We start from the raw sequence: 12,521 nt of genomic DNA, 5'->3' as shown, positions 1-12,521 counted from the left end.
ATTCTATGATTTTCCAGTGGGCTATGGAGTATGAATGAAAAAGTGAGTAATGACTACGTTATTAACAATAAATAAATAAATAAATATCAGCAGTGGAAACGTGTCTAGTAACAAATGCTTCTACTCCAAGCTGTCACTCATCCATCTGAGCAATATCCCCCTTCAGAGATAATCCTGCAATTACATGAATCTACGCTTAACTAAACATAAAATGCCTTTCTGCTGACTGTAAAGACAATGAGTGGAGCAGAGTGTTCCTCGATTTATACATTCAGCAAAGAGAAAGTGAAGCAACTTGGCCAAGCACAATAATCTTATGATGGATACATTCAGCAAACAATAAGCTTCTGCATAGTGTTTAGCATCATCCTCAGGGGTACAAGCTCTATGGGGCTGAAGCTTCAGGCTGCATCATTAAGATAAAATAAATTCAGCTGCAGCTTCTTGCATCCTCTGTCTTCCTTAATGTTTTAATGCTAAGGGAAACAGGTAAATGGCTAAGAAGTGCCTGCCTCTTTGAAGCCTTTCTAATATCAGGAGGCCCCAGAAGACTGCAGGAGAGAAGATCTGCAGGTGGAGAAAAAATAGGTAATTCAACCCATGATGATTTAGATAATAGATCAGGAGCTACCATGTGACAGTGGAAATAAACTACTCATTTTTTCATGACAATAACCATTGTATTTTTAAATATTTTCTGTGAAGATAGGTCTCACTTCTGCAGCACAAAAAAAGAAAGGAATGGAATAATCCTTCCCACTTATCTTCTTTTTTTCCTAAAAAAGCCAGTCCTGATACAGTTTTGAAATACTGACCCATTCCTCCCCAACGTTAGTAGCATGTGATTTCTAATTTCCATTGAAAAATGGGGAAAAGATTAATCAGAATGGATAGCTTGAATTTCTAAAAATTCTCTTTAAAATGTTGCCAGCCATAAAACAGGTGCAACTGTTGTATGAAAAAGGAAAAAGAAATTAAAAGGTCATCTGTTCTTTTTGGTTTGTGGAATTCTCATGGGAAGATGGAGCAGTATGTGGATGAAATATATAGACAGACATCCTCAAACCGGCAGCCAAATCTTTTATCTTGGTTGGAAACCCCTGACCTCAGAGGTTTAATATCACATCTTCTTGGTTAGTTGTAGAGATTTTTTTTCTGCACTGTGGAGCTTCACATTCAGGCAGAAAGGTATCAACTTGTATGCCTTTTATCTGCTTTTTAAGGCATCTTCTGAGCAGATCAGATCTTCTCAAGCTAAGGCAGAGATTTCTGGTGTGCTGGTTTCTATAATCTCAGAAATATCATTTACAGGCTCTCCACCTTGAACATGATACCTTTACCTTCCACTAGTGAGTATGTCGGTGCCTGCCTAAAGATCCATGTTTTTCCTGGGCTTTTGCCTTTTCTGAGTCTTTGCTACCATTATCTCCCACCATGTATTTCATGTGCTGAGAGTCAAACTGTGATTTATGAGGACTCTTCTATCTTGAATGTTTATGATCTGTCACTACTCTTTAACAGAGTTGATCGTTAAACCACTCTCAAATAGTTATTACAGCCAGGCAGGGTTAATAATTTCTAATCAAACAAGATTAGCTTATGAAATGGGATAAAGAGATTTTATAAGACACTCCATATTAGTGTATCAAAAAAGCTAATCATTGAACCTACTCAGAAGTAGATGGTAGAATTTTTGCAGTTGGCTGACAAGATCAGGAAGATCCTTATGCAGTCTTTTACTAAAGGAAATCCTACACAGCTCTGATTAACTGGAAACTGGGAACTTTTAATACTGTAGGTCTGACATATGGTCACAGCTCACAATACCTCCAGTGAGAATTACTGGGAAGGAAAGAAAAGAGTACCCTTTCATTAACAGTTCCTACAACTACATCTATAAATATAGTGACATACTACAGTACTTGACCTAAAGCAATTTTAGAAAGTCATCTGTCCTACAAAGAACAGCTCAATCTAGTGTATATTGGAGATGTTAGAGTTTAGGTCCTATCCATCATGTGAAGTTCTGATACAGAGTTATTACAGTAGCACATCCTTTGCTTTTTTTTTTTCTTTTTTTTTCTTCTCCTCTCTCTCTCTAACTGCAAGCTATAATCCATGTAAAGATTTATAGACTTATTTCTTCGATTATATGGAAAGGAATATCACAACTGTGAGTTAAGAATGTGAATTTCACTGTACACTAACAGAAAAATCAGTCCAGGTGATTTTCCCCATTTAAGAAACAGGAAGAAGACACTTTTCATTTTCACACTGATTTATTACTGTCTGAATATATTTGAAATAATGTCTAAAATAGTTATGTTTGGAGAGTCTCGAATAATTTGTGAAAATGGGCAAAAATACGTTTCAATTGTCCATTTATGAATGGGTGCCCAGCATCCATTCACTACATGGTTTAGATTGTATTGTTTCAATCCCTTCCTAAACTACCTAAAATAACTAAATTCAATGAATATGTTGATTTCTTCTTTACCTAGCTGTGCAAAACCGCTTTTTTTTTTTTTTTTTTTTTGAGGCTAATGAACAGAAAATATGACACCTCTGAAAAGTTTTACACAAAGAGGCTGTTAGAAAAAACAGCTAAAATGCCAACTGGCTATAAGTAGGCCTGCTGGGAGAAAAGAACTGTTTTCAGATGGTGTGTACATATGGAAATTTCACCATTAGTGTGGTTGTTTCCTAGAACTGCTTTTGCAGCAGCAGTTAAAAACTGTTACATAAGCTAAAGGAGGGATAATTTGGGGGTAAGAAAGTTAAACTTGCTTGATCCAAAAATGACAACATTCCATCGTCTATGGCCTGGGAATAGAAACTTACTTTTTCTTCAGTCAAAATCTCTTCTGGATTTTAAATTCAATTTAATATTTATCTTCAGCTGCAAGAACTTCATTTTGATTTCTATTGGATGAAGCTTTAGCAGCACTCAGAGTCTGGTCACAAAAGCAAGACCTGTCATACTAAATTGGTCAGGTGAACTGTCTTTATCGTAGAAAGTCCATACTGTGGCAGAGCTTTTTTATTATATGTTGTTTTTCATTCCCCACCTGCAAAAATCTGTCAAGGGAGCTTGACCTCAAGTTTAATTGTTAATCGTAGACACAATGTGTACATTGCTTTTTATTGCAGTTTAGTTTAAAGTACCTGTGTAGTTTGAAGTACCAGTGTATTAAATTCCTGTGGACATCTGAGACATGCCTCATAAAACTTTATCAAATACCTATTAAACTGAAGTACCAGGTACTATTTAATTATGTAAGATGACCGTCCCTTCCCAAAAGAGTTATGCAAGGAGCTTATGTAAGGAAAAGATAACCATGGAGCAGAAAAAAGTTTTTAATGGACAAGCAAAATTTCATTTAAATATCACTATAGTTATCAATGTGGTAATTTCCTAACTGTTCTTCCACTAAGCTACTAGTCTTAATAGTCTCTCTAAATAGTCTTTTTTAGTCATCCTGGTAGCTGTGGAGCTGCTTTCAGAAATTTCATAATTTTGTTGACAAGGATTTTTTTTAAAGTTTTAAGAATACGTGGTAATATATTTCTTCTCAATTTCTAACAATTCAGTGTTTTATTCCAAGTTTCCAGATAAATTATAATACTCAGGTTTTATTAAATTTATTTGTTTGATCAGCAAAAATATTCTGATTTTTAGTGAACTATTTCCATCTCCTCTGTCTTTGCTACATCAGAAAGCATAAACACTATTTAATATAGGAATAAGTTCATTATTTTAACTTCCCTCCCACATTGTCTCAGTATTGAAAAAGAACTTATGTTTCTGTTACCAGCCTTTGATTACCCAAATGAATGAATCTCAAGACAGAGGCCTGCACCTTTCTCAAGTAAGTAGCTGGGACATCAGAGGAACACATAAGGAAGAAGTAATGAGGATTGGGAACAGTACACATTATATCACATTTAACTTCACCCCTAAGAATAAAGTTTTACAGGTTCATCTGGGCCCTGTTTTGTGCTCCAGAATTAGGCCAATAAGGTCTGCCATCATGACCTTCAGATCAACCCTCACACAAACATCCCTTTTTCATTTCTCCAGCTGAAGTTCAACACAAGTAAGATACAACGCCCTTAAAGAGAAGAACAGCGTTTTGAAACTCTAGGATCAAAAGAAAACAAAAGTTGGTTCATTTGTGATTCCTCAGTGACAAAATACTTCCAGAATTTTAGGCAGTGTTAAACTGAGTTCTACATGAGCACCATGTGCTACCAATTTACTTCAATTGTCTCCATTGCTAAGGACTGATGCAGCTGGCTGGTTTGATCCAAATGGCGATGATTAAGATCCTGAAGTCAATTAAATTTTTTTCCACTGATTTCAACAGACCTTGGATAAGGTCTTGATGGTTTATGAATTAAAAGAAACATACTGAAAGAAACGTTTTCCAAGATATTGGGGAAGAGGGGAGGGAAGAGGGAAAGAGAGAGGAGGAAAACAACCTCTTATTTACGAGTGTTAAAAGATGAACTTCAGAAACATTCCTGGCTTCTCTGAGTTTTTGTCAGAACATTTTAATGTATGTGCTTGAAAATGTTACAGTCAAAAAATACTATTGCTTGACTCTATCAAGATTTCTTCTGAGTTCTTGTCAATTTTGATAAGCTCTTTTTTGACATATTCTCAGTTGACAAGCCTACTAATATTTAGAAATAATTGGGCTCCTTATTACTTCTCTCTCTCTCTCTCTCTTTTTTTTTTTTTTGTAAAAATAAGCCTCATTTTCTTTTACTTCATTTCCTATCAGAATATGAAATGCTCTTTCTGGTAAGAAACCAGTCTGTGAGAGTCAAAGCAGTAATCATCAGAGAGCCACCTCAAATATTATCCTACTCCTCTTCGATGCCACCTTGTCTCTGGACTAAGTTTATGATTTCATGAGATTTGTTTTTCATGTACAATTCCACTTTCCATTAGGAAAGTTTGAGAAATATGGTCAGAAGAAAAATTCTCAATGTGAAGGTTATTAACACTGTTGGCAATATTCAATATTGGTTTCCTAGGACTGTTCTCACTAAATATCAAGCCAAAAGAGAATAAAGTTGTAATTCACAGAGAATCCTAAAAAGTGTCAGGGATAATTTTGGTAAGAGTCTCCTGCCCGCTTTAGCCACTTCCCCACATACCCCGTCCTCCATCAGTGGCAACAGCAGCCAGCCAGACTTTCAAAGGTTCTGGAGTAGCCAAAACCAATAGATACTTTTCTGCCTATTGCAAAGCTGCTTACTTTGTTCACAACTAGAACCAGCCCTGAGAAATAATAACCCGTAGCTTAACCCTGATCTCTTAGGAACAAAAATCTTCCCTGAGCTGAATGGGATTTCAGCTGACTTTATTTCTCCTCACATAGCAATAGAGTACTGTTGTAAATTACCAGCCCCAGCAGTGGAGGACACCAGGTTGACAAGCCAGCCTTTAATCTTGTTTTTCCTCAGCAGTGTTTTTGCAACTGTTACAGGGAATTGTTTTCTCTTATCATTTTCAGCAGAAATGACAGGCTGGTCTTTTTCCACATAATTAATATCATTCTAGCCCATGGCAGTATGTGCCATGCAAAATGAAACTTCGTTAGTCTGGAGTTGGAGGACGTATGTTTTCTCACATTTTATCCAAATGAAGCAGGATTGGGCTTTATCCAAGCCAATTCATAATGTTCCATATTCTTTGTCACAATCTGCCCTGGCTATATAGGTCTGTTTCCAGCTGTAGTTATCACAGCTCTCCATCCATGCTCCAGCACATCCTGCATGACTGCATCTAATATTGACAGGGAGATTTCAGTGTGTAAACAGAGAATAACATATGCCTTCAAAATAGAGCTCATGTCCTTCTATTTTTTTCCACTTTGCAAGTGTTGTGAGTAGTTGTGCAAGGATTTTTAGTATTGCAGTTAGAGCTACAATGTGTAGGTGAATCAGGGATTTCTTGGGCTTGCTAACACTGTTAAAAATTAATTCAGTCCTAACAGAATGATATAGGTTATTCATTCTAAAAATCCAATAACTAATTTTCATTTTGGTCTATTTAAAAACTGTTTAAAGCTAAGCACAATATCATTTTGAATTGGAAAGTTGACACATATATATTTAAGTAAAGTCAAAATTTATTTTGAAATTTATATGTTGTATTGAATATTTTGTTTTGGATGTTATTTCTTTGTTATTTTCTTCTTCTTCATAGGATTGTTGCTGCTGCACATAAATTTCAGGATTATGATCTGCAGAATGGATCCCAGAAATGAGGTATGTCAGGCACATACAGTTCCTGCAGCAGATGGGAAAAAACAACCACAATGGAGCCCCAAATAACCAACCTCATTAGTTCAGGGAAGCTTAAAATTAAAACAACTGATGGGCACAATGTCTCATACCTCTTAGGGGATTGGATCAAGGTCCCAGGGAGGTATCTCTATTCATTTGAATCACAGAGTCGTCTAGGTTGGAAGAGACCTCCAAGATCACCTAGTCCAACCTCTGACCTAACACTAACAAGTCCTCCACTAAACCATATCACTAAGGGCTACATCTAAACGTCTCTTAAAGACCTCCAGGGATGGTGACTCAACCACTTCCCTGGGCAGCCCATCCCAATGCCTAACAACCCTTTCAGTAAAGAATTTTTTCCTAATATCCAACCTAAACCTTCCCTGGCGCAACTTTAGCCCAATTCCCCCTCGTCCTGTCACCAGGCACGTGGGAGAACAGACCAACCCCCACCTCTCTACAGCCTCCTTTAAGGTACCTGTAGAGAGCAATAAGGTCTCCCCTGAACGTCCTCTTCTCCAGGCTGAACGATCCCAGCTCCCTCAGCCGCTCCTTGTAAGACGTGTTCTCCAGACCCCTCACCAGCTTTGTTGCCCTCCTCTGGACTCTCTCAAGCACCTCCATGTCCTTCCTGTAGTGAGGGGCCCAAAACTGAACACAGTACCCGAGGTGCAGCCTCACCAGAGCCGAGTACAGGGGGACAATCACTTCCCTAGACCTGCTGGCCACACTGCTTCTTATACAAGTCAGGATTCATTTAGGAACATCCTCCTTGAACCTTGACATATAAATGGTCATGGCTACACTTATAATATTGATACCTAAACAAGCATTGGGTAAGCATCTGTTAAGCATAGAAGCCACCAGGGAATGAAAGTGGGGTGTCTCTTCTCAGTTGGGTTGCCAAGGGGTTGGTGTCTGGAGCTAGAGTGAATATTTGAGGAGCTGTCTGTAAGTTGAGTGATCTGTGCCAGACTGCCACGAAGACATGGAGGGAGCTAAGTCCTTGTTAGAATGAACAGTCTGATAGTTTATTTTTTGTACCCTTCTTCTTTATTCTGTTCTTTTTTTTTTTTTCTTTTTCCTTCTGTTTCAAGGGACTTCACAGTTTATCCAAGCTTTGTGTAAGTCACTACAGAAATTTATTTTCAGATGACTTATTTTATCTGGCTGGTTGATCTTGCCAAGAATTTTTAGTGAACAGATTTGTCTGTGTGTGCGTGTACAATGTGGAAACGGGGAGGGAGAATTTTGCATTGGGATCAGTGCAAGTGGGACCAAGCCAGACATCTGATTTTCACAAAAAGCTAGCATTAAGGAAAGATCTGATCTTCTAAGTGCAAAAATATAGAGAAGAAAAGGAAGGAATTTTCCATTGTTGGAAATGGTTCAAGATTTCAGACTATGGGAGAGAGTAGATTTTTCTATTTATTTTTTTTTTGTGTCCTACAGTTGGGCAAATTTCTAGTTTATATACTTTACAAGAATAATAAATTAATGTTTAATGAATTACCCTCAAGTTGCTGAAATCCATACAATTTTATAGCACTATACCAGTTAGGATTTCCCCAAAACTTTAAAATGTTCCCCTAAAAGTTGAGTTCTATCTCCATTTTCCTAAAGAATACACTGAGGACTAAAACTGTAAGATGACTTATGCTACAACTTGCATATTAGTAACAGGTCAGGGAATAAAACCCCATGAAGGTGATGGTCCATGCAAGAACTAATAACTCATTCTCTAGAAAAACAAGGAGGAGAACAAAAAAATACTTACTTTATCCTAATGCATAGTCCCGCCTGTCTGTGCACTGTAAATATTTATATCAATATGGTTCTCTTTCCATCAGGCTAGGTCTTACTTAGCAGAGAGAATAGAATAGGATTAATGTTTATACTCACATTCAGTGAAGTAGGCTTTCACCATCTGTGAAGTTAATGTAACAAAAAACATTTTCACATGTCATTTACTTTTAATTTCTTTTCTGTTTTTAAAAATGTAGTCTAATTAAAGAAAGGATTATGAAGGAGAGGAGCAGGAGGTGAAGAAATCTAAATGCAGAGTTTGAAAGCACCATATTGTAATTTGGGATTACAGGAGGAAGAGATGAATTTGCATGATGATGCCTTTCATATTTATTCAGTTAGAGAAGTGTTTATTGAATGCTTTAGGCACAGAATAATGATTACAGGCATGCTCAGAATCTTAGCCACTCAAAATAATCAACTAAAGTATACTCTCTCCTTCATGGAATACTCTTTCCTTCATAAATGGAATACAAGCAAGACTGAATCGGAAAAGAAAATCAGAAAGGCTGATATTGAATGTGAGACAACTAGCCGGAGCCACAAAGAGGTGGTTTTGGCAATATTAATAGTAAATGAAAAAAACAAGGATAGTTCTAATCCTGCTTCAAAAGACAATGGGAGTTGTCAACAAATAATGCCAGGAGATAACGATGCGTAATGTCTTTTTTGCTGAAGCCAACACTAAAATAGTTAGTCTTTGCCAGATATACTAATAAAAATTGTTCTAATCAGAAAGGCCGATCCAGTGAATGCAAGAGGTAACTAAGACTAGAAGACTGAAAACATGCAGACAATGTTAGAAAATAGTTTAAGTTCCCATCTAACTTTATATTGTCTAGTTGCACTCATATGGAGAACTGGTTGAAATAACTTCCAAACAGTGTTTTTTTTCCTAGAGAATGGACACAGAAGTCCTAATAGCTGGAAAAGTGTGTGTGTGTGTACACTATATATATATATACATACATATGTATTTATTTTTTTAAATGCTAAAATCAACTCTAAAGAATTATCATCATCCATGTTAATCTCCAGCTGCTAAAACAAAACAAAAAAACACAACCTAGCACATAATAAACATTTGACATACACATAGAAAATCAGGAGTTTAGGAGCCAACATGAGTTTATAAAAAAAAAAAAAAAAAAAAAAAACCAGACTGATCTATTTTCCTTTCAAGACGTAATAGTGGTCCTCACAGAAACTAAAAACCGTTGATGTAGTATCTTGACTTTAATGAAGCATTTTATGTTATCCTATATAACATCCTCACCGGTAAGATGTGAAAGCATTAGCTGGCTGTACAGAGTGTGTAACTGCTTTACAGAGGGTACAAAAAGACCTGAAAACTGTCCTCTAATTATCAAAGGTTGACTGCCAGTTCAGACAGTGTGACATGGCACAGAATCTCTCTAGGGTTTTGTGCTATTGTATGTACCCATTAATCTTGAGTGGGGAAAAAAAAAAAAGTATGATTTCAGGGTTGTAAACAAACTAACATTTTGTAGCAAAGAGAGGTTATCAGCACACTGAAGGGGATAGATATAATAATAAGTATTCTTGATAAACAAGGGAAAAATGGTACTATTCATTGCAAATAGGTGCACGGTTCTACATTTAGGTGGGGATAATCTTTGCAAATGCAGAAAGAGGAAAAATGGTTAGACAGCTAATCCATTCTAAAAAAGATTCGCTGAAATTCAAATTGACAGCAATAAAGAAATGTCACATTTTAAAAAAAAAAAAAAAAGTAAAATTCTTGGAAAAGAACAAACTTAATATTGGGTTGTATAAACATGAGCGGCATCTGTAAGACACAAGAAGGGATCATTCACTCTCTTTCTAAAGCTTAATCTGGGATCTTCTGTCCTTGACTTGAGTGTCACTTTTCAGTAAAGCTGTGCCTCTTTTCTCTGCATCCAGAGGAAAGCAAGGAGAAAGATCAGAAGCTTTGAAAATACCAGTAGAAAAAATGGAGGGAACTGCAGTGACTTAACCTGGAGAAAACAACAGTAGGTGTTCACACCATACCATGGTGTGGGTCTTCAGACAGAGAAAAGGAAAATGCAAAGGCAATGTACTGCTTTCAGTATACAGAGGTAAGACAAGAACTAGTAAAAAGAATTTCCAGCAAGGCAGATCCTTAAGTATATGGGGTAAATTAATTATCAATTAAGATCTCTTCCTTTATTTTCTATTACTACTTTCCAGAAGTGGGCACAACTTTCATTTCTTATTGGAATAAATGTATATAGTATTTTTTTTTTCCTATTTTGATGGCTTTGGGGACGGAAAACTTGCTAAATTGCAACAGAAAAGGAACACCACACCACTGTACTTTTCTTTTAGGAGTCCATACCTATTTCAAAAGTGCAGGAAATGATTTTAGTAACCTCCTTGGACCTAAACATCAGTCTGTTGCTTTGGAAATTCTTTCATTCATCTACTTCTGAAGTTGCGGTGGATTTCTCCAGGGCTTGCATTAAATCCATAAATGATAACAATTTGACACTGGGATGCTTTGTTAAAACAGCATGAGACCCAGGGCAGTTACACAACCAGCAGCTTTCATTCCACAGGCATCATACGGCATAAATAATGGCTGTTTTATTCTTAGCAATAAGTAAGCCAGATTGCAGATACTTTACTTGCAATTTTGAATGCTTACTCCCATGGGCCAAGGCATTTAGAAATCTGGCACTTTCATGCTAGTATGATATTTCTACCAGGCTCCTCAGGATATCTGACATCATGTTTTGTGACACATCTTGCAGATAGCATTTTCTTTTCAATTGCTCACCCAAATGTTCCCTGTCTGTTATACACAATAGAATTTAATATTGCAAGCTGCTTCTATACCCTGCTGTTAAGATGCAATTTGTTCTTTGTGTTTCATCTGTAAAGGGTTGGTGACGTTCATTTCTAATGCTCAAATTAGAGAACAAGCTCAGAAGTGAAGTTTATAATTAGCCTAGCAATTTGATAAACATCAAAGAATTAGAAGCAGACACTTTTTAAAACCAATTATCAAAAGAAATTCTAAAATGTATATGGGCTTGGATGACCAACCATTCTTGCATTCATAGTGAGTGCTTCTGAAATGATAAACAAGAGAAATATCTGCACTTCAAAAGAGCCTCAATTTCAGGGGGAAAAAAATGTAATTTTACAATAACTTTGTAGAAACTTTTAATTATGTGGAAAATATTGCTTAATGTAGTCACAATGACAAGAATGGGAAGAAATGAAGATACAGAAATAAAAAGCAAATAACAAAAACAAAAAAGCACAATAAAACAAAACTATTTTCATCATTTTAAAGTGAAAGAATGAATGAAATTTCAAGAGGAATAGAGATTAAAAAAATTAATTATATCTTAGAAGATCTGAATGAGTCAAGAGGAGTTTTTCATTTAGCTGAAACCTTAGAAGCCTTAATGCAATTTCCATATTTAGAATCTTTATGTCACGTTTTGTTTTAGCCACAGCAAAGGGAACTTTCTGGAAATTCTCTATACTTTGATCACTAGACATGAAATGAGAAAGTAAATGCATGAAACAAAGTTTGCTCATCAGGTGACAAACTATGTCATTTGATCCCATGTCATTAAGTCCCTTGGGCTTGCACTGTATACCAAGAGAAGCCAAGCACAATTCATTAATTTGTAATTTATTACTTGTCCAGATTTTTGCTGACAGTCTGAAAGAAGCTATAGAAGACCCTTTGAAGTCTGTGAAGTTTTAAGGAATAATCACTTGAAGCTCTGCTTCCCCATTGTGTTGTCCCCTTTCTTTACAGAGAGGTTTGCAAGGAGAAAAAAAAAAAAAAAAAAAAAACCCTACAGTTCCAAATTTACAGTGTGCTGTGGTGCTATTCAATGTCTTTATGCTCAGACACTGGTGTGTGGGTTGGCAAGTTATGTGTGTTTTTTGAGAGGAGGATGGGCAATGTACTACTGCAACATACAAATAGCAAACTCCTTACCTGATGTGTGTTACATGTAGCCTGATGTGGCATACAGCTGGAGCTGTGACTGAGATCTTCAGGCCCATGGCTTTACATGATTTGCCCAGGGATGTACAAATAAATGTATTTGGATCCTGCACTGCCTCATACCCAGTTTGTATTCTGAGATTTTTTTTCTACCTCACTTATTAGTCGTACTCTGAGCACACACTCTGAAAGCACATTCTGAAGGTAAGAACCGTAATTTAAACTAAGGCAAAAGTGCTCAAGTAATCTTTATTTCCCCATTGAATGCTTGTGATGATATTGTTAAAATCAATCTCATCAAGAGAAGTCACAAAGATCTGCTACTTTTGGCATTTAAAACCTAAATTCAGATTTTCAAAATCCTGCAATACTTTGGTACCTGCACTCCTGTCTTTCCCAGTCACCTATATTTTTG

The 12,521-nt window shown here is 36.4% G+C and overlaps 1 long non-coding RNA gene across 1 annotated transcript; it reads left to right on the top strand.

The window, feature by feature from the left end:
- The first annotated feature begins 377 nt into the window (after nucleotides 1-377).
- On the top strand, nucleotides 378-12,217 carry LOC106036726 (uncharacterized). Its single transcript, XR_001207593.3, has 5 exons — nucleotides 378-588; nucleotides 3,816-3,869; nucleotides 6,221-6,282; nucleotides 10,036-10,211; nucleotides 11,798-12,217. It is a non-coding gene; the product is annotated as an uncharacterized lncRNA (long non-coding RNA).
- Nucleotides 12,218-12,521: the final 304 nt, after the last annotated feature.

This window comes from Anser cygnoides, chromosome 4 (genome assembly GCF_040182565.1).
Source record: "Anser cygnoides isolate HZ-2024a breed goose chromosome 4, Taihu_goose_T2T_genome, whole genome shotgun sequence".
NCBI lineage: Eukaryota > Metazoa > Chordata > Aves > Anseriformes > Anatidae > Anser > Anser cygnoides.
The sequence above is the reverse complement of the archived record's forward strand: the minus strand, read 5'-3'. Positions and strand labels throughout refer to the sequence as shown.